Below are 22820 nucleotides of genomic sequence, written 5' to 3' on the forward strand. Positions count from 1 at the left end.
ACTGTATTTGGACGTCGGCTCCGTTAGGACCAATGTTGACTTCTTCCAGCTCATCAGCCGACGTAAAACCGCTGCCCATTAGATCGACGTTGAACACAGGCAGTGGTATGGTGAGGATAATTTTGGGCCGATTGCTGGAATCGGCCTCCATGTTGATTGAATCGCTCAATGAAGGTTTGTAATGTTCCTCCATAGATCTTTGGGGCCGATCACAAGGATCGGCCTCGCCACGTTTGTCCATAGATTTGCTCTCGTTACACGGTCAGGCCGGTGGATAAGACAAGCCTAACCCCATCCTTCGTCACGTCGATGCGCTCGCAGTCGTCCAAATTGATGCCTGAGAGTGGCTCTTGGCCTGTTGTCTCCCAAACGTTCATGCCAGCCGTTGAGATCTCGGCTGAATCATCTGCGTGGACGACCTCTACTTCATCTCCATCCCACTGTATTAAGCATTGGTGCATTGTGGATGGAATGCAACAGTTGGCGTGGATCCAATCTCTTCCTAGTAGGACAGCATAGGTGCTCTTGCTGTCGACAATAAAGAACGTCATAGGGATGGTTTTCCTTCCTACGGTCAGATCCACGTTCAGAACACCTTGTGCGTCAGATGCTTGGCCGTTGAAATCGCTCGGTGTCACGTTGGTCTTGATCGAGATCCGAACTAGAGCGTCCCAACCGACGTAGCATGGAGTATGGCATAATGTTGATTGCCGCTCCGGTGTCCACCGGCATCTTGTTGACAGGCTGCCCATTGATATAACCTCGCAAGTACGGGGCCTTCGGATGTCCGTAGCTTCTTTCTCGTGGCTTCTCAAAGATAACCGGCCGTGGGCCGCGATCAAGTTGTGCCACGGGTGCTTCGTCTAATCCTGGAGCACTAAACTCCGTCGGAAGGATGAACACCATGTTTGTGCCGGCCGATGTCTCATCATCGGCTTTCTTTTGTACAGGGCGCCACTCCTTACTTTGTGGCCGACCTTCTTCGTCCGGGGTTCGCTGAATTTTAGCGGCCAGATCAGGCCGCGCCTTCCTCAACGTGTGCGGGTATAACCTTTCGGCTTCCTCCAAACCACGTAGTCGCTGAACCCTTCGCTTTTGGGAACAGGCTGAGTCCATCGGGGCACCACCTTGGCCGGTGGTACCTATCTTCCTCTTCTTCATCATCGCCCTCTAGTTCCTCGAGGTCTTCTACACGAGAGGACTCGGGCGTGCTTGTTCCGGGCGGGGAGAGGCCCTAGACGTTTGAACACGGACACGTTAGCTACATCCTTCTTCTTACGTCTACATTCAGGCGATTGCCGATTGTAGGCAATCGGCTCATTCCTGAATCCCAGCAGTGTGCGAAGAAGGGACGTCCCAGTGCCTATCCACGTCGTCTTGCTCTCTCGACTTTTCCTTGGCGTGGCGCTCATATCTCTCCTCGTCGCGATCATGCCGATGGTGTCTCCTGGCGTCCCTAGCCAGACGATCTCTTTCATCATCGTCGTTGTATCGTCGGCGTCGGTCGTATTGACTCACATACTTGTTGAGGAGGTGATCGGAGAGAGGTCGCTGATATCTCACATTCCTTACTTCTCCCTCTGTGATGTAGCGCTTGCCATCGTGTCGAAGCCGATCGCGTGGAACGGCTTCCTCTGTGTCCTTGCTATGAGAGCAGCTGCCCTCGTCTCCGTCCTTACCGAGTGGTGCCCGGGTCCTACCATGTTGATGTTGAACGAGAATCCTGGCTGGCACCCTCCGGGGTAAGTGCACTCCACCATGTTAACGGCGGGGAAGGGGTGTGTGTCGACCTTCATGGCGTGCTTGGCTGAAAATTGGACGCCCTTGTTCTATCGCCATTTGGACCTGCGACGCCACACCCTGCGGTCGTTGGTGGCATGGGTGAACGTGTTATGCCACTTGCGGTATGGCTTTCCGTTCGGCTCCTGCGCAGTGGGGATCTTGTGGCCTTCGGGTACCTTTAGGCTGCTTCTCCTTAAGTAAGAGGTCGAAAATTTGCTCGGCTTTGGTCACGTCGAAGTCAAACCCTCTTGGAGGACCTTGTGGCTTAACCCACTTACAGGACACGGGGCTTCCCCCGAGTCCATTCAGCCACTGCTACCTCTTGATCTCCCGCAGAAACTTCATCTTCATCTGCCTCAACCAGGACCACCGCACGCTTGAATTTATCCTGGTATACATCTGGGTGGCGTTGTTCATATGCTGACAGCTTCTGCACCATGTGCGCCAGTGAAGGGTAGTACGCTGGGAGGCCACGTCCTTGATCGGTGATGCGAGACCCACCACCGCCAACTCGGCTGCTTCTTTTTCGGTCACATGAGCCGAATAGCATCGGTTCCTAACGGTCTTGAAGCGGCTGGACGTATTCGACACTTGTTTCTCCGCGCTTCGTCGTACTTGTGCTAGATCGGCAATGCCGGCCTCGGAAGCCTACGAGGTGATGCTGCATGTGGAGCTGCTCTTCCAACTGCTTCCAAGTCCGGATTGAGTACGGTGGCAGCGATGTGTACCACCCAAAGCCGATCCTGTGAGGGATCATGCGAAGAACCTCACACGCAGCTCATCGATGCTGAGATCGTGCCCAGCTGTGCCAAATATCGGCTCACATGCTCGATGGAGCTGGAACCATCTGATCCATTAAACTTGGAGAAATCGGGGAGCCGATATTTGGGTGGTAGCAGGATCAACTCGTACTCGTTGGGGTACGACTTGGAATAGCCGATTGTCCTCCTTTTCGGCACCATGCCGAACTGGTCTCTCGGGATTGTGCTTGATCGATCCGCGGTGCGGCTGCGGGAGTCGAACTACGAAGATTCGCCGGAGTGGCATACTTAGCCAGCCATGCTTGCTTTTCCAGCTCTGAGCCAACTGCAGGAGCTGAGCTCTGGAGGTTTGTCGGAGTAGCATACTTAGCTAGCCACGTATGCTTCTCAAGATCTGTTCCCGAAGTTCCTCCTGCTATTCCAGAAGTCCCTGCTGTTGCAGTCTGGTTTGTGAGTGCCCAGTTACTGCAGTCTGGCACGTATGTGCACGTGTATCCGTGAGGGATCTCCTTAGGCGCCTCATGCAAGAGCCGGTAGTCACTAGGGTCACCACCAGATCTTGTAGACGACGTATGCCGGTGAACTCGGCACCTACGGGGCTGCCAACGCGAATGGCGGTGGTGGACGGGGCTGGAGTGGCATCTCTCCTTGGTGAGTCCCTAGAGCTGGTCCGACGGAGGAGTGCGATGCCTCATGATTTCTGGATCACCCGAAGAGCGACACGCTCCAAAGTGTTCACCGGGCTCTCGGAATGGCGGTGCGGCGAATGAGCTACCATGAAGTTAATCTCTGACGCGAGGGACACGGTGCGTTCTTCGACGGGGCGGACGGGTCCACTCCATCGAGCGCGCCTTCGGGTGAGAACCCTTTCCACCGATGCCATGTGAGCGGGTTACGTGAAAAGAGCCGATGAGGTCGGCTTCGAGGATTGCTTTGACCTCGTCATACTTCTTCTTGAGCTCCTCGGTCGGATCCTCGTACGTGAGCTGGGTGCCTTCCGCCATCTCGGATGTAGATGGCGATGCGGTTGATGTCGAAGGCGGTCCCACCGGGCGTGCCGAGAATGTGTTGCGGTCAAAAACCCACCGGCGAGCGGCGACGGGCAACACGGTAGAGCCGGGAGGCTCCCGGGTCTGCGGCTGGCCCTGGTCCCTCCGGCGACGGCCCGCAAAGACTCGGCACGCACGTCCGATCTTCGGTGCAAGGGCGTGCCACCTGATCTATACCGATCGGGAAGGTGATGGATGTGCCTCGCTTAGTTTCTGCATGGCATACACGTAAACATTAAATACGAGCCTCGATCGGCTCTCGGGTTGTCCTGTGAATCGGCTCAAGGAGCCGATCCACCCATGATCCGTACGAGGTGTACGGATCATGATGGTGGTCTGCTTGATCAAGATAAAGCTAAAACGACCTACTACGATTTAGGGTTTTCACCACATAATCGGAACATCCTACTCGTGATTGAGCACGGCGGCCACGCACGGTGATCGTAAACCAACCCTAGACAAGGCCTAAAAACCAACATAAAGTTGATCCCGGAACATCCTGTCTAGGGCTAGCAAACTACACCCTACGCGCCACTGGATCCTTCAACCCGTTTGTAAGGCCTAACTATGCAGATATTAAACTAATCCTTGTAGAACAAGGAGCAATCATGACGGATCGGATCTACTAAATAATGATCAAGCGGGGTGCCGCCCTTACACCTAAGATAGGTGTAAGGGCGGCTAGATATCTAAGGGTTGCACGGACGAAAGCATATGATACGATGAAGCAATGCTAACCCTAACACATCTACGATAACTACGTTGCTCGCCATCAACAAGGCTTGCGAGCACGAGCAACGCATGAACGAGTCTGAATAAGATGCGATCTAGGCATGATCTTACCGAGAACCCTCGAGACAAGGGAGTTGGCGATGCGCCTAGATTGGTTTGTGGTGAACGTGATTGTTGTTTATTTCATAAACCCTAGATACATATTTATAGTCCGTAGACTTTCTAACGTGGGAATAATCCCAACCGGGCACGAGCCAAATTCTATCTAGCAGAGCACGTATCCTACTATATTACAGATACACGGGCAAACTAGCCCAAACTTTGCATATAAGGCCGATTCATGTATTTCTTCTATGTATATTCTTCAAGCCCATCTCCAATCGCGGCCTACCTCTGATCCGGTCAAATTCTGGTGATAACAAAAATACATCCGCATTGGACCTACATTACCTACTACGGACCTAATTAGACTAGAAATTTAGGTACCCGGAGACTATACTGTCGCCGGGGCATCGGTGGAGGGTTTATGGTTGCCGGTGGCTGCTAGGCGATGACGAGCGCCGCCACCTCGATGGCCGCCGCGCCGGAGGTGCTCCCACAGAGGAGAGGCGGTCCATCGGTGTCGGTGTCATCGTCGCCGCGCGGGGGCAACGGCGGCAGCGGCGGGCTGCACGCGCCGGCAGCGGCGGGCGCCTCCGCTTCCCCATCCGCAGCCGCAGCCACCTCCGCGCGCACTTCAAGGCGGCGCGCCATAAGCTCCGGCCACTTGCGGCCGGCCCGCTTCCATGCGACGTTGGAGCGCAACCGCCTGGCGCGCTCCGGCTCCGCCCGTACACCCGGCGGACGGCGACTGGACCTTCCGCCACCGGATCGGCCACCGCCCCTACCCACGCATCTTGCACGTGTCATTTCGGACGGCGGGGTGGTGGCCGTAGCGGTGGAGCGGCGTCCGAGGGTCCGGGATTGCTCGTCGGAGCAGAGGCAGGCTGCGGCGGCGGGAGAGGAGCGGCGGGAGGGGAGTAGGGTTTCCGAACCGAACTCCCCTCCATGAGCCCTTTTAATAGGGGTCGTGCGGGGAGTTTCTCGGGCCCTTGAACTTCTGATTCGGGTCGGCCCATGTTTACGGGCTCTGATCTGCACGTGTTTCGGCCCGAACCCGTAAATACGCCGGAAAAGTTTGGTTCCGGCGGGATTTACGAGCTCTGTTAGAGATGCTCTTACCTTCACAGGTGATCGGAGTAGATATGGGTATATCTACTTAATGAAACATAAGTCCGAAACTTTCGAGAATTTTAAGGAATTCCAAAGTGAATTAGAAAATCAGCGTAACAAGAAGATTAAGTTTCTGCGTTCTGATCGCGGAGGTGAATATCTGAGTTACGATTTTGGCATGCATTTAAAGAAATGCGGAATACTTTCACATGACACCGCCGGAAACATCACAACGCAATGGTTCGATCTATGATGTCTCTTACAGATTTGTCGTTATTGTTTTGGGGTTATGCATTAGAGACGACCGCATTCACTTTAAATAGGGCACCATCTAAATCCGTTGAAACAACACCGTATGAATTGTGGTTTGGTAAGAAACCTAAGTTGTCATTCCTTAAAGTTTGGGGCTACAAAGTTTATGTAAAGAAGTTACAACCTGACAAGTTTGAACCCAAAGCGAAAAAAGCATCTTCATAGGATACCCTAAAGAAACAATTGGGTATACCTTCTATCACATATCTGAAGGCAAAGTTTTCGTTGCCAAGAACATATCCTTTCTCGAGAATGAGTTTCTCTCGAAACAAGTGACTAGAAGGAAAGTAGAACTCGACGAGGTTATTGAACCTTCTCTCGGACTTGAGAGTAGCGCATTACCGGAAGATGTTCTTGTGCCGTCTGCACCGATAAGAGAGGAAGCTAATGATAATGATCATGAAACTTCGAACGAAGTTACTACTGAACCTCGCAGGTCGACGAGGAATCGTACCACTCCTGATTGGTATGACCCTGCCTTAAATGTCATGTTGGTTGACAACAATGACGACCCTGCAACGTATGAGGAAGCTAGCAATGACGAGCCCGGATTCCAACAAATGGCAAGAAGCCATGAAATCCGAAATGGGATCCATGTAGGAAAACCAAGTTGGACCTACCTGATGGTCGCGCGGCATTTGAGAACAAATGGATTTTCTAAAGAAAAACTGGTAATATTACTGTATGTAAAGCTCAACTTGTTGCGAAAGGGTTCCGACAAATTCAAGGAGTTGACTACGATGAGACTTTCTCACCTGTAGCGAAGCTAAAGTCTGTGACGATTTTGTTAGCAATCGCTACATTTTTCGATTATGAAATTTGGCAGATGGATGTCAAAACGTCGTTCCTTATGGTGACATTGAGGAAGAGTTGTATATAGTACAACCCAAGTGTTTTGTCGATCCTAAATAGGCTGACAAGGTATGCAAACTTCAACGCTCCATTTATGGACTGAAGCAAGCATCCCGGAGTTGGAACCGACGCTTTGATAAGGTCATCAAAGACTTTGGATTTATACAAACTTTTGGAGAAGTTTGTATTTACAAGAAAGTGAGTGGGAGCTCTGTAGCATTCCTAGTACTGTATGTGAATGACATATTGTTGATTGGGAATGATATAGAACTTCTTGGAAGGGTCAAAAGCTATTTGAATAAAAGTTTTTCAATGAAGGACCTTGGCGAAGGAGTATACATTTTAGGCATCAAGATATATAGAGATAGATCTAGACGCTTAATAAGGCTTTCACAAAGTACATACCTGAACAAAGTTCTAAAGAAGTTTAGAATGGATGAAAGCAAGAAAGGGTTATTGCCCATGTTGCCAGGTAAGACCTTGAGTAAAACTCGAAGTCCGGCTACGGCAGAAGAAAGAGAAAGGATGAACAAAATCCCCTATGCCTTGGCCGTAGGCTCTATCATGTATGCCATGCTGTGTATGAGACCAGGTATTGCACATGATGTTTGTTTGACCAGCTGATATCAAAGTGATCCTAGAATGAAACACTGGACAACTGTCAAGAATATCCTGAAGTACTTGAAAAGGACTAAGGATATGTTTCTTTGTTATGGAGGTGACCAAGAGCTTTCTGTAACCAGTTACACGGATGCTAGTTGGCACACTGATCCAGATGGGTCTAAGTCTCAATCTGGATACATATTTATATTGAATGGTGCAGTAGTAAGCTGGATGGGTGCCAAGCAAAGTGTGGTGGCAAAATCTTCAACTGAATCTGAATACATAGCTACTTCGGAAGCTTCATCAGAAGCGATATGGATGAAGAGGTTCATTATTGAGCTTGGTGTGGTTCCTAGTGCGTTGGATCCGATGACCATCTATTGTGACAACATGGGTGCCATAGCGAATGCACAGGAGCCAAGGTCACACAAGAAGCTGAAGCATATCAAGCTATGTTTTCATGTTATTCGTGAGTATGTCGAAGATGGTGACATAAAGATTTGCAAAGTACACACAGATCTGAATATGGCAGATCCGTTGACTAAACGTCTCCCTAGAGAAAAACATGACCTACACCAGAACGCCATGGGTATTAGGTACATTACCATGTAATCTAGATTATTGACTCTAGTGCAAGTGGGAGACTGTTGGAGATATGCCAAGAGGCAATAATAAAGTGTTTATTATTATATCTTTGTGTTTATGATAAATGTTTACATCCCATGCTATAATTTATTAACCGGAAACATTAATACTTGTGTGTTTTGTAAACATAAAAGAGTCCCTAGTAAGCCTCTTGTTAAACAAGCTTGTTGATTAATAGATGATCATGGTTTCCTGATCATGAACATTGAATGTTGTTAATAACAAGAGTATATCATTAGGAGAATGATGTAATGGACACACACACCCATAGTAAGCATAGCATAGATCAAGTCATTAAGTTCGTCTTGCTATAAGCTTTCGATACATAGTAACCTAATCCGCCGACCATAAGATCGTGTTAATCACTTACACCGGATGGATACTTTGATGACATCAAACGCCACTTCGTAAATGGGTGGTTATAAAGGTGGCATTAAGTATACTGAAAGTATAAGTTGAAGCACATGGATCAAGAGTGAGATTTATCCATCCTGATGATGGATAGATATACTCTGGGCCCTCTCGGTGGAATGTCGTCCAGTTAGGTTGCAAGCATGTGACTAGGTCACAAGGGATGACATACCACGGTACGAGTAAAGAGTACTTATCGGTAATGAGGTTGAACTAGGTATAGCGATACCGATGATCGAACCTCGGATAAGTAAAGTATCGCGTGACAAAGGGAGTCGGTATCGTATGTACATAGTTCTTTCGATCACGAAGTCATCATTTAATATGTGGGAGCCATTATGGATCTCTAGGTCCCGCTATTGGTTATTGATCGGAGAGGAGTCTCGATCATGTCTGCATAGTTCGCGAACCGTAGGGTGACACACTTAAGGTTCGATGTTGTTTAGTAGATATGGAATATGAGATGGAGACCGAATATTGTTCGGAGTCTCGGAAGGGATCCAGGACATCATGAGGAGGTTCGGAATGGTCCGGAGAATAAGATTCATATAAGGAAAATCATTTTCCGGGGTTCAGAAAAGTTCGGTAATTTGCCAGTGTTTGATCGGAGGGTTTCTAGAAGGTTCCGGAGGGGCCACAAGTGGGCCCACAACCCCGGGAGGTGCCACCTGAGCCGGGGGGGTGCAGCCCAGCCCTAATGGGCTAGGTGCACCAGCCCTCAAGGCCCAGGCCGGCCAGCCCCCCTATGGTTTAGGGAAAACCCTTAAGGGGGAAGACTTGGGGGCAAGAAAACTCCCCCTCCCTTGCGCCGGCTCTAGATGGGATTGGGGCCAAGGGGGCAACCCTAGCCGACCCCACTATATAAAGAGGGGAGGGGTGGCCATCCACTTTCCCCTTCCCTCAACCCTAGCCGCCACCTCTCCTCCCTCCCGCTATATCCTGCTCCGGCTTAGGCGAAGCCCTGCAGGAATTTCTCCTCCACAACCACCACCACGCCGCCGTGCTGCTGGGATTCCGAGGGGATCTACTCCTCCACTACCCGCTATAACGGGGAGAGTAAGGACTTCATCGACACCGTATGTGTGACCGAGTACGGGAAGTGCTGCCGGATTGCAGCACCGGAAGGATCGTCTACATCAACCAGGAGATATGATCTCGTTAAGGCTTTGGATCTTCGAGGGTTAGTCTCTCTTCTATCTCGTTGCTCCGATCTCATAGATTAGATATTAGCTTTTTCATAGATTGAATCTTGGTTTTATACGTTATTGCGGTAGAATTTTTTTGTTTTGCATGCAACAAACTCTACAACAGTACTTGGCATCTTGATCCGCGGTAGTCTGGTATGAATGTGATTGACTCAAAATGTGTGTTCAAAATTAAGCACCATCCTGATGGTTCTATTGAAAGATCACTACAAGAGAATTGGCATGTAGAGACACTATTTTGGTCCCATAGAGACACTTAAATTGCTCCTACATAGTTATAGAGGCACTTTCCATACTGTCTCGAAACTGTCACTATGGGCGGTGTCCCTACGTGGTAAGGACAATAGTAATAATGTCTTTACATTTTATAAGACATAAAAGAGGCATTATATTGTGTCTCTAGAGTAAATAAACGAAAAGAAACCATATCAAAAGCAATACTCAAACTCATGACCTTAGTGATTAAGACTTATTCCATCAACCATCTCACCCTTTCACAAGTATATGTTGATACTTGGAACAAATTTCTAATTAGTATTATCCACCATGACCCAAACATAGAACAAAATGTCTTTAGAGAACAAGCAAAATGCCTCAAACATTGCCTCTAGATAAAAATTAAAGACATACAACGAAGTGTCTCACGGGTTGCCGCTTGATAAATTATTTGTGACACTTTGGAGTGTCTCATAAGTTGTCTATAGAATGAAAAGTGCAACCCCTTGCAGAAATGTCTCAACTAACGTCTCTACATATGAGACTATTTCTGAAGTGTCTCAAAAATTGCCACTACAACATGTAAAGTGTCTTAATGTGATTTTTAAAGAGGCAAAATAGGAAGTGTCTCTAGTAAAATGTCTCTATGGAAGGTTTTTCTTGTAGTGGATACAAAACTTGTTTGGTCGCAAAGGGATTCAAGCAACGTTATGGCGTGGACTATGCTGCTCTCTCTTGCAGGTTCTCAAAAGTGGCATCTCCATCAATTGGATATTCAAAATGCATTTCCGCATGGTGTATTGGATGAGGAAGTCTATATGCGGCAACCACCGGGCTCTGAGGATTATACTCACCCAGGGCATCTATGCCGTCTTGTGAAAATAATATATGGGCTCAAATTGGCACCTCGGGCATGGCATGCAAGGTTAAGCTTCGTCCTAGGTAAACTTGGTTTTACAGCTTCGGCTGCTGACACGTCCCTCTTTATCCATCAGCGGATTGATGGCACAGTTTATCTTCTTGTATATGTGGATGATATCATTGTGCTCAGCACACCTTCTACTGCTAGCACTCAGCTATTGCAGCATTACGCTCTGATTTTGCAGTCAAAGATCTAGGTCCCTTGCATTTCGTTCTTGGGATAGAGGTGTTATGTCAATCATCTGGTGGTCTTGCTCTCACTCAGAGAAAATATGCGTATGAGCTTCTTTGTTGTGCTGGTATGCAGAAGTGTCAACCAGCCAACACTCCCATGACTGTGACTGGCCTTTTGAGCTCCTTGGTTGGGACTCCTCTTTTACCTGATGACGTCACTCGATATCACAGTGTGGTTGGTGGTCTGCAATATCTCACTGTGACTAGACCAGATTTATCTTATGCAGTTAACAGAGTTTGTCAATTCCTTCATGAACCTCGAGATACTCATTGGGCAACGGTAAAGTGGATTTTACGCTATGTTCAGTTGATAGTTCCTCAAGGACTCAGTCTTCGTCCTTCTTCTACCACCTTGTTGTCTGCCTTTTCTGATGCTGATTGGGCAGTGGATTCTGATGATCGGCGATCAACGGAGGGCTATGCCATCTTCTTTGGTGGTAATTTGATCGTCTGGAGTGCAAGGAAACAAGCCACTGTTTCTCCATCTAGCACTGAGTCTGAATATAAAGCGCTTGCTAATGCTGCTGCTGAACTTATTTGGGTGCAGTCAATTCTTAAGGAACTTGGAATCAAGCAAGATCGCTCTCCTGTTTTATGGTGTGATAATCTTGGAGCAACGTATCTATCTTCTAATCCTGTGTTTCATGCACGAACGAAACACATCGAGGTGGATTTTTATTTTGTCAGATAAAGGGTTGCTCAGAAGTTACTTCATATTCAGTTTATCTCATCTAAAGATCAAGTTGCACACATCTTCACCAAACCTCTCCCTTTACCAACATTTCATGCTGGTCAACGTAATTTCAACCTTATTGAAAGTGGATGAGATTAAGGGAAGGTGTTAAACGTGTCCGTTGACATGTTAGCATAACAACATTGGTTAACTGTTAGTATCCTAACTGTAGCTGTTAGTTGTTATCTCAATATTTTAAGCTATCATGTATAGCCTGTGTCGCACAACATGAGTAATATAAATAGCAGAGGAGAGCCAGCCGTTTGTGCTGTGCTACTCTACACCTAAATCCTCTTGTTTGTTACTAAGAGCGAGGTAGTAGCAGCGAGGAGGTGTGGTGGTTAGATGATATATGCGAAGAGATTCTTAAGAAGCTCCGTCAGAGTAGGAACTTAAAACTTCCAGCCTAACCTCTTCTTAGTAAACCTGTGTTCCAACATGAGGGTCTCCTCAGAAGTAACTTTTTCATTCGGGGAGAAAAAATCTTGCCTCAAACTAATATGAAGTATATCTATAACATCCCATGTACGCTAGCTTCGTGCCCATTAGGGCCATGTAAACGATGTATCATTCTCTTCCCTCCTCTCTGGTTTGCAACTATATGAAAATGCAGTAATCCACCTACCGTTTCAAAAAAGAACACTTCATCTAAACAATTTTCTAGGGTGCTTGCCCCATCTTTTTCCAATAAACATCAGGAGATATGATGACCAAATGGGGGGCTGAATAGGAGCGATCTACAACTATTGCCAAATTAAGAAAGACACGGATATTGGAAAATAGCTATGCAACGGATAAGTGCTATGATGCACAACATTAAGTAGATGATAACAGGCGATCAGATTGAAGATTATAGATACGTAAGATGAATCACATGAAGTAGATACCGGTGTTTGAAGCACTCTGAGTTGTCAGATGACAAACTGGACGTACTGCAATGCTTCAACACATTACGCAAATCATATAGAGTATGAAAACAAAATAGTAAATGTGCAGACCAGTAAAAGAGACGAGCACACGTATCTGTTTTGTGGAGTTCGAGCGATTGACACCTTCTCTACATATCCCTTAGGAGGAGCTAAGCACGAATGCACCTCGGTTCAACTGACATCACCCCCACCAGCCAGCAACAAAACCCAATTTTCCGTTTGCGCAAGCTCACCGGCTCAGCTAAGTAACTATGAATAGATTTTTGATAGATGATCTCAAAACCTTTACGTGAAAATTCCACACCTTGGAAGCTCACGGGAACCTTGACAATTCCACACCTTCAAAACTCACAGGTGGACACATAACCGTCTAGAAGAAGTCGAATATCCATGAGTTGGTTCTTGATCTTGTTGGCCGCAGCTTGCTCCGTATTTGGTGCTCAGCCAAACCAAATGAAATTTGTCTCTACAATTGATGTGATTGGATAAATGAGCTAAGGGGGGAAACCGCAAATGTAGATCACAAGGATCTTATAAACCACAAATGCAGGGCTGCAAGGAAAGGAACACCACCTTGGCTGTAAGAAAATAAGGAGGTTCAAAGCCTTCCTTTTGCCTTGTCCCACGACACCCACAGTTGCACGTATATGACTAAATATTTCAGTTTGCACATCGAATAATATTTTCTACTTGTGCTAACAATAAAACGGTGAAGAATATTATGTAATAAATGTTCATATCCTTTGAGCAGTATTTGCAAGAGCGGAAGTGCCCGGCCTACACCTAGTGGTGTCTACCCTTTTCGGAAAAGCGGTATCACGACAATAGTGCACCAAGATGGTGATCCAATGATAAATGGAGAAATGTATCCTTGTAAGGTACATAATCGTCACACAGGCAAGGACGAACCATTCAAAAAAAACACTTCATCTAAACAGTTTTCTAGCATGTTTGCCCCATTTTTCAATAAGCATCACAGGATATGATGACTAGATGTGTGTGTGTGTGTGGGGGGGGGGGGGGGGGGTTGACTAGGAGCTATCTATAAGAAGGAGCTTCGGAATGCTCCGCATAATAAGATTCATATGTAGGAAAGTGGTTAAGGATTTCCAAAAAAGAATTGGGATTTTTTTGGTGTTGGAAGGTCCTAGAAGTTTTAGGAGGGTCCCACAATAGGCCCACATGGAACCAAGGGGTGGTGCACTACCGTATATAGGCCAGGCGCACTAGCCCCCCTTGGCCCATGCGGCCACCTAAGGGGAAACCCTAGGGGAGCTACGGGAACTTGGGAGCAAGTTTCCCTACTATGGGCAACCGTCCGCCATCTTGTAGGGGGGGGGGCAAGGCTTGGCCGCATCCCCCGCCCCTATATAAAGAGGAGGGCCGCATGGCCAGATACAACCCAAACCCTACCTGCGATACCCCTTTGATGGGCCTCGCTTCTTCCTCCTCCCTCTCGCATGTAGCCTAACAATACGACGAGGTGTATTTGTATCGTACTAATGTATTTTTTTCAGGATCCTGCATCTTCAGAATCGTACAACTCTCAAAGAGGGTCTAACATATGCTTTGGACCCTGAGAAAATGACACCTTTATTTACGGATACAAAGAAAGTGACTCGAAGCCCCCCTCAAAAAAAGTAAAAAAGAAAGCGACTGCAGAAAAAGGAACACACAAGTCGTACGTCCATTTTTGCACAAAGTAAATGAAGAAATATGACCAATTCTCATGTTCCATATAGACATGAGCACATACACTCAAAGATTATCGCACTGAGTGCCATAATGTGTAGTACTAGTAAGATAAGCCGTGCGCGTTTAACCAGATGGCCCGGTCAGCGATGCTTTACCTAGAGAAGCTGCAACTGCTGACCATATTCCGCTGTGTAAGGGGCGTGGAGTGTAAAATAGACGATCCCGACGGCGCCAATGGCCATGACCAGCATGACGAACAGGATGACGGGCCTCTTCCCCCACTGCCCCATGATCCCGAGCGCGAACGGGTAGAGGAGCACGAGGATCCACACGTTGAACACCATCCCGAGCACCACGTGGTGCGCCTGGTCCGTGAAAAGCCCCCACGTCGCGGCCTTCCCTATGGCCGCCCCGACGGCCGCGACGTTCACGACGAGCACCGCTACCGTCGGGATCAGCAGCGGCACCCACCGCACGGTGTACAGGTCGGCGAACTTGTCGTCGGAGCAGGCATCCGTCTGCTTGGAGGTGAGCCTGAAGTATATCCCCTTCCCGGTCACGAGCTTCAGCGCCATGTACAGCACGGCCGTCGGGTACACGCCCGTCGCCCCGATCATGTAGAACTGCTCGTTGCGGCACCAGTCGAGCAGCGTGATCCCCGCCCATTTCACCTCGAACATGCCGATCACGTGCATCATTGCTATGACGGCGACGAGGTACATGATGTACGTGCCGAACGGCCTCTGGATGTAGAACTGCTCGGAGAAAAGCCACAAGACCGGGAAGAGGTTGTATGCCAGGATGAACACCGTGACGATCGGGTACGTCGACATGTTGAGGTACGCCACGCGCTGGAGAGGGTGGAGCCGGGGGCCGGCAAGGAGCGCGTTGCTGTGGGAGAAGAACATCTCCAGGGACCCGCCGGACCACCGGAGCACCTGGTAGAGGCGCTCGGTGAGGTTGATCGGCGCGGTGCCACGGAACGCGGCCGGCTCGATGGAGCAGTACATGGAGCGCCACCCCTGGCGGTGCATGCGGAACCCAGTCACCACGTCCTCCGTCGCGATGTTGTACACCCACCCGACATCTCTCCCCCAAGAACTCCCGTCCTCGTAGGCGCACGTCATCAGGGCAGCCAGGTCGTTGCCGAGCCCCTCGTCGACCAGCACCGGCGTGATGGACCGCTCTTGGATAGCGGCATCCGGCATCGAGTTTACCAATGATGCCGAGGTGCCGAACTCATCGGCCTTACCTACAAGCTTGATGTTCTCCGCTCTGTACCGTGGTGGCTCCATGCCGTAGAGCGCGACACGGCGGAACATGGTGCCGGTGCCGAGGTAGGAGGGCCCTTGGAGGCCGTTGAGGGAGAGCATGGTGCCGTCAAAGAAGACACGGTTGTGGTTGGCGTAGCGGTCCGTTGGGTCGACATCGTCGAAGCGCTGCGGGAACTGGACGAAGGCGGTGTTCTGGCCGTCGCGAGGGTCGAGCATGAAGCACATGGGAGCGCGGAGTGCTTGGGAGTTGTTGATGTAGTGGTCGCAGTCGAAGTTGACGACGAAGGGCGCGTTGGAGAGCAGCGCGGAGACGCGGAGCATCACGTTCATGGCGCCTGCCTTCTTTTGGTGGTTATAGCCTGGGCGCTTCTCGCGGGCGATGTACACAAGCATGGGGAGCCTCGTGTCAATGTTGCTGAAGTCGAATGGATTTTCGGTGCTCGCCCGTGACCCGAGTTGTGGTTTACGACTTGGATGGTTTAGTATGACCTGTTAATAGAAGGACCGGTTAGTTTTGAACTGTGTTTCTTCTTTTCCTGTAAGATCTAAATATTTTTTTAATATCGTGAAGATAATAATTATATCTAGCCTATGCATCGATGCAATAACCGAGCTAACGGTGTACAAAGATCTCAATACATGAGATTGACATGTCTATTATTTTTTTGGTCCATCAAGATCGATCTTTGAGATCTATAATTCAATATTATGCACAAAAACAGGCATAGAGATGTGAACCTTAATAGTGGCATATTTAGTATCGCGAAACTCCTCATCCATTATCAGCTCAATCATGGAATCTATATTCTATTTACTGAATTACATGAAATTCTAGGGAACTCCACATGTGTATTTCGAGTTTGCCAGGGGTACAAATGGAATGAAAATGAATTGATAAAACATTCCTAAAAAAAATATGCAAATTATACTTTCATGATATTCTAATCATATTGGATGGCGTAGATTTTTCATTTTATCTCCTTTCTATTAATGTGTTACCTCTTAGATCTGTATTTGTTACACCATTATCGTATCTAGGGAAAAATCTTATATTCTACCCATTTAAGGAACTTTGGATTCTCTTTCTCTGATGTGTCTTTTGGGGAGTGTCAGTTGATCATCGAACTTCGAAAGTATCGGTGGACGAGAAATGTAACAAACAAATAAGAGAAAGTCAGACATGATGGTCGATGAAGTCCTCCAGGCCATACATGTTATTGTCAGGTGACATTGAACTAAATGTCGGTCAATGGGAATGATTCTCAAATGGGGTAAAACCAGATTTAAAGTTTCCCGGATGGAAGATTTTTTTACAATTGTGGCCTTGATGTAAACATCTGAGTCGACGTGGACAAAAGTATTAATATCTTACTTTCCTTGCTTCTTGCAACCACACCAGGGTTCAACGTCTTGGTAAGTTGATATATGTACTGCAATCTTCCTTATTTTGAACATTTTGAGTAATTTGAAACAAAAATACAGTTTTGGGCAAAGTTTGATAAATTTGGTTGCAATAATTCTAGAACTAATTTGTTCCGTTTCTTTAACCTTAAACCTGTCCATACCAATATTTCGAAACATATTGATTGAGATTAATGGCCAAACAGAAAAATTTGGAGGATTGAGTGATTGGAAAGGTGCAATTATATACCTGAACAATTCCAGTATGCTGTCCTCTTCGATGGTTCTCAGCTTGCTCAATCCATGTGCCCGGCCATTGTGTCCCATCAGCCATCCACGTCGCACGTACACCATCTCCTTTGTTGCTTGAGCTGTTATACGCATCAGATCGTTGCCGGATGGTGCTTGAAAGGGAGTCTATCCTGACCTTGAACTCGTCATACTCTCTGCGCACACGCCTATGATCCCTCATGAACTCCCCAGCCATGCTCCCGGCGTACGGTTGCGTTGTCATCCCGAAGTAGTTCTCCGGGGACCTTGGCTCGACGCAATGCTTCCGACAAAACGGGACCCACAGCGCGGCGAAACTGGCAACCTCGACCATGGCCTCGTAGTGCACCAGCGTGCCGCCGTCGTCGGAGAGGTAGCAGGCGTACCTGTCGACGGGGTAGTCGGTGGCGAGGATGGAGAGGATGGTGTTGACGGTGTAGAGGATGGGCTCGTCGACCGGGTCGACGGTGGTGACGAAGATGTCGATGCCCGGAAGGTTGGCTTCGCCGGAGGAACCGTATTGGTCCGCGAGGGCGGCCAGGTCCGGGACGCGCTTGATGGGGTTCAGCTTGGGGAGCTGGTTGAGGATCCATGAGAAGCCGAACCAGGTGTCCGCCACCATGGACGTGGCCCAGAGCCACATGCCGTCGTGGTTTCTGTGCTTCACCCGCCACGCGAAGAAGGCGACGACGGCGATCAGCCGCATAAGAATCAAGAACCTGTTACAGATTATAATACAGGTGTGTAAAGATATATAGTACTCCACTTCTATCGCTCCATGCGAATTTAGACGAACCGGCGATCGATTAAGATGAAACAGATGCATTATAATTATCTTAAAAAAGGACTAGCTCATGAATGATGGGCGGCTTGACCTGTAAGGATGCAGGATGCTGCCTTTGACTTTCATGGTCCGGAACAGCAGCGGGCGGCTGCCGCCGCCGGTTGACGCCGTGTCTCCCTCATCGGCGGCCACCCACACGTCGTCCTTGGCGTCGACGGCACGCTTGGCCGCTTCCTCGCTGGCGCCGCGCCCGCTCTCGACGTCGGCCGCAGGGGCCTCGACCCGGAAGGCATTGACTCTACGAGTGACTGCCGCGGCCATATGTACACGGTGCGTCTAGGCTAGCTAGCCAGCTGATCTACCTTTTCGTGCCGACAGGGTGCTTGCCCCGGTGGGGTTTTTTATATAGCTCGGTGCACGGTGCCGGTGTGGGGTCATGGGTCCGGCGGCGACGTACGTCTACATGGTCAAATACTGTAACTGGTAGCCGCCGCACGAACGGTGGTGTGGCTTTATTCCGTTTGGTCATAGTGCACCCTGGAAAGAATCATGTTCTTGTTCATCAAATGCTCGTATGTCTAAACTGGAGTGACATCTTTAGCGAAGACGTGTACGCTTACACATGAAGAAGCAACACGTGTGGCTCCAAGTCAAAAGGAAACCAGCTGGACGGAAAGATACCGGAGAACATTGTTATTGTACCCTCTCAGGTCGTCTATGGATGTTTTACCACTGCCATGCACGTACTTATACATTACTCTCCATGTCCTGTCTTGGCTCAGTTAACAACCTTAAAAAACTGAGCTCACTTAACCCCGTAGACTATCATACCCCGATCACTTCGTTGCTCGGTCAGTCTCTGGAGCAACAAAATCGACATTGAAACTTCTCAAAAAAACCTTTAAAGAGTCATACAAATGTAGTTGTGACAAGATATTTGTACTTTAAATTGTTTTTGGCTATGCTAAATTCTAGCTTATTCACACATACATACTTCACTCTATGAGACTATGACCTACGATCACCTAGGTGCATGTTCTTACCGCTCTATGCTTCAGAAGAATTTCCATTCAGGACCGATGCTTGAGCTCGATCCAACAACAAAGCGCATCGCAATTTCCACCTAACCCCCGTTTTTTCATTTGTCATCTCTATCACCAATCTCCTCAATTATTTTTATTATCATCTTCTTGGTCAACATATCTTTCCTTCTTCTTTTCCTCCCCCTAGTTCTGCTACACAACTCCTGATGCCTTAATACTAGTCGCTTCCACACTTGATGCAACCCCAATTGCGAGCTGAAATTGTTTGATGTTGACCTATATGATCACGTCAAAGCATAGTGCTTATTTTTTTGTCCTAAGTCAAAATTTGTAAAGTTTCCCACAATATCGAACAATATGATGTGAAAGTATATTTCATCATGAAACCTAATGATATTGATTTGATATTGTAAACATTGCTTATATAAACTGGATCAAACTTAGCAATGTTTGACTGACAAAACAAATGTCGCTATATTTTGACATGGTAGGAGTATATTGGAGGTTTAAAATGTAATTGCTGTTCCGTTTTATGTAATTGTCGACGTTCAAAGCTATGATCATTTTCAATGTTTATGTTGGTTGAAAAAACTGACTTTTGGGGACAGAAGCTCCGATCTTGACTAAAGAAATGTGTTGAAAGATTGTATTGTCAAATTTGAATTAAATCCTGCTGTGATCACTCGGAGGTGAAATGAGATATGACAGTTGTAGAGAAAAAAAAAACGGTGGATGAGCACGCTGTCCGGATTGATAACAAAAACTAATAAATGACTAGCTAGTTCTTCTAGGGTTTTGGTGACACGGAATTGCAAAGACAGCCACAAATTGTGGTGTTGACTAGCTAGTTCATGTAGGGTTTTGGATTCTACTATCTATATCTCCATCAAGGCTTGGTCTCCATATAAAAGGCCAAGTCAAATTTTGAATCTAACTTTAACCAATAAATTTAATAACAAAATGTGAGCTATATGCCACCAAAGCTATAGCCTACACCATTGTGTGGTATATTTTTTATGGCATATACTCCTTCGGTTCCAATGAGATGACATTTTTTTGAATAATCAAGCTAAATAAACTTTGACTAACTCTTTCATAAAATACCATGCATAACAACTATAACATTATATAGATATCATATGAAAATGCATTTCATGATGCATATAAGGATATTGATTTTGTACTATACATGTTAATAATTTATTCTAAAATCTTCGTCAAACTTTACACACTTTAACTTTTGTAAAACAAATATAGGCCTTATTCATTAAAACGGAGGTTGTAACTCATATTTTTTGAATTTGATAGTCAAAGTCAGGCACAAAATATGAAGTTGGGGAATATGTCTTGCCAGTTGCCTAGTCAATTTATGTTGATTCTGGACATTTTTTATGAAAGTATCATACATGTAGAACATTTATAATTCCTCAACAAAAAAGTATGGCATACATAAGAGTCTATGCACTTGCATGGTATGTTTTCTATGGATTTAAACAACTAACGACACCAAAAAAAAGGGATCATGATCTTCGATACGCTGCTTAGGCGTTTGTATACACTATATCGCCTATTGGATGGAACTTTTGGTGGACTGGCCTACTTCAAATTTTAATGAGATTTCATTTTTTAAGAATTTAACAAAATAAATTGAACTATTTTATAAATTACTGCATGTGATACTAATATTGTTATAAGAAAAATATATTTTAAACTACTTTATGTGCGCCATTATTCTAGCAGGTCAAAATTTATGTTTCTATAGTTCCTAAGAAGTGTTTTGAATAAGTGGCCGGAGCTTCCTTGGCCTTCTAGAATATAATAAAAAAATTGATAATTAATATGTCAAGTTATCCTATCATTTCTTCTGACGGTTCCACTGTTAATTCCGTGGAATAATTCTACTTGAATTAGAATGAATGAATTTTTGGACAACTAAATAATCTTAAAACGTGTAATTTTTTTCCTTTATAATATTGTAAGAACATTTTCATGGATATATATATATATATAATATTGTAAGAGTTATAGTAAAAAAATAAAATGACATTTTTAGGAAGCCATTTATTAGAAATGAAGATCGTACTTGCATTTTTAAAAGATTGATGTGACATTTTATTGTGACATCATGCCAATAAGGTGCAAATTATTTCTTGTGAGACGTGCTTGCCCTCGGTTAATTTGAGGATTGGTTTTTCGATAAAGATTTGAGGATTGGTGATCGATCGAGAAGTTCTTTGTGGATGAGCACAAATGAGCTAGTAAGAGTAACTATTGTAGGGGGTGGCAACGGTGTTACATTTATATGCAACTAGCAAGGTGGCCCTCGCAACTGCGAGGGCATTATCTTTTGTGGGTTGAAAGTATTCAATAAATAAAATACATGTGTATTTTGTTTACATTTATATTTAATTTGTAGGTAGAACTATAGTTTTTATATGATGGTAGATCAATAGTTGATCATATTAACTTTGGTAAAAGGATGGAATGAATGGATTATTGTGTACATGTCTAAATATTTAGGGCACATTAAATAGAGAGAATTATCGTGTTATGGTATTCCTTCCTCTTATTTTCTTACTCCATGTTTTATAAACATCGACATCATCTTCCTATTAGAAATTAGGTGACTATTCGGTATATCACTAAGTTGCCTAGAATTATTACCTTTTGTGTGTATTTTATAAATTTTATGCATAATTAGTCAAAGTTAGGTAAGTGTGTATCTAAGTTCTCTAGAACACTATCTATTATTGCATCATACTATTTTTAATTAAGTATGTCTATGTTATCCCGATTTTCATTCCGCTTGTCATACACACTTGGTCACATGAATTATGTGCCATCCAACATGACTACATGTCTTGGACAAAATAGTTTATTACTATTAATCATTAATCCATCAATTTTACCTTGCAATTGGAATGTCATATGCTCTTATGTTGATTTTGTTACATCACATAAAGACATGCATCTAAATATGTCCTCTACAACAATTCCTAAGAATTAAGATTATGCGTCTTTAAGGTTCTCTGAATAAATTAGTATTTCTATGATGTTTGGATAATTATGTTTTTAAATGTGTATCTCTATTTATGTTGTGTACTCAAATATGAAATATAGTTATCTTGAAAGCCAACATGTGATTGGATGGTTAATACGGTGTTCTACCCACAGTTATTCGGTGCTCAAATCAGGATATTCTTATGGTGGAGGGACATCCTCCCTGCTCGTGAAAATATGTGGTGAGTTAGCCCCTCATGTATCATTAAGTTTTTTTTCAGCACGTGGAATGTTCTTATCGACTAATGTGATGACTTCATTTACCTTGTAGTTTAGCTACTCTAAAATCTCCTATATATATCAATTTGCACTCTGTTAAAAGGGGATATGATTTTGTATTTTTCCAAAAACAAAACTTAGAGTCTAGCGACATAAGGGAATTTTTCAAGAAACCCTATTGGTCTTGGTAATTAAGAATATTTTAAAAATGCTATTTGTGCCAAATATTTAATATAATATTAATATTTTTCTAAAATTTTATTTTGATCGTACTTCTATTTAATCGGAAATGAAAACAAAAGCTAATCGTAAAGCCAACATGTGATTGGATGGTTAGTATGGTGTTCTACCCATAGTTAATCGGTGCTCAAATCAGGATATTCTTATGGTGGAGGGACATTCTCCCTGCTCGTGAAAATATGTGGTGAGTTAGCCCCTCATGTATCATTAAGATTTTGAATGTTCTCATGGACTAAT

The 22820-nt window shown here is 45.8% G+C and overlaps 1 pseudogene; it reads right to left on the minus strand.

Annotated features, from left to right (window-relative positions):
• Positions 1-14323: 14323 nt before the first annotated feature.
• On the minus strand, positions 14324-18342 carry LOC124677060 (annotated as a pseudogene).
• Between the last annotated feature and the right edge of the window lie 4478 nt (positions 18343-22820).

Source organism: Lolium rigidum, chromosome 7 (assembly GCF_022539505.1).
Source record: "Lolium rigidum isolate FL_2022 chromosome 7, APGP_CSIRO_Lrig_0.1, whole genome shotgun sequence".
NCBI lineage: Eukaryota > Viridiplantae > Streptophyta > Magnoliopsida > Poales > Poaceae > Lolium > Lolium rigidum.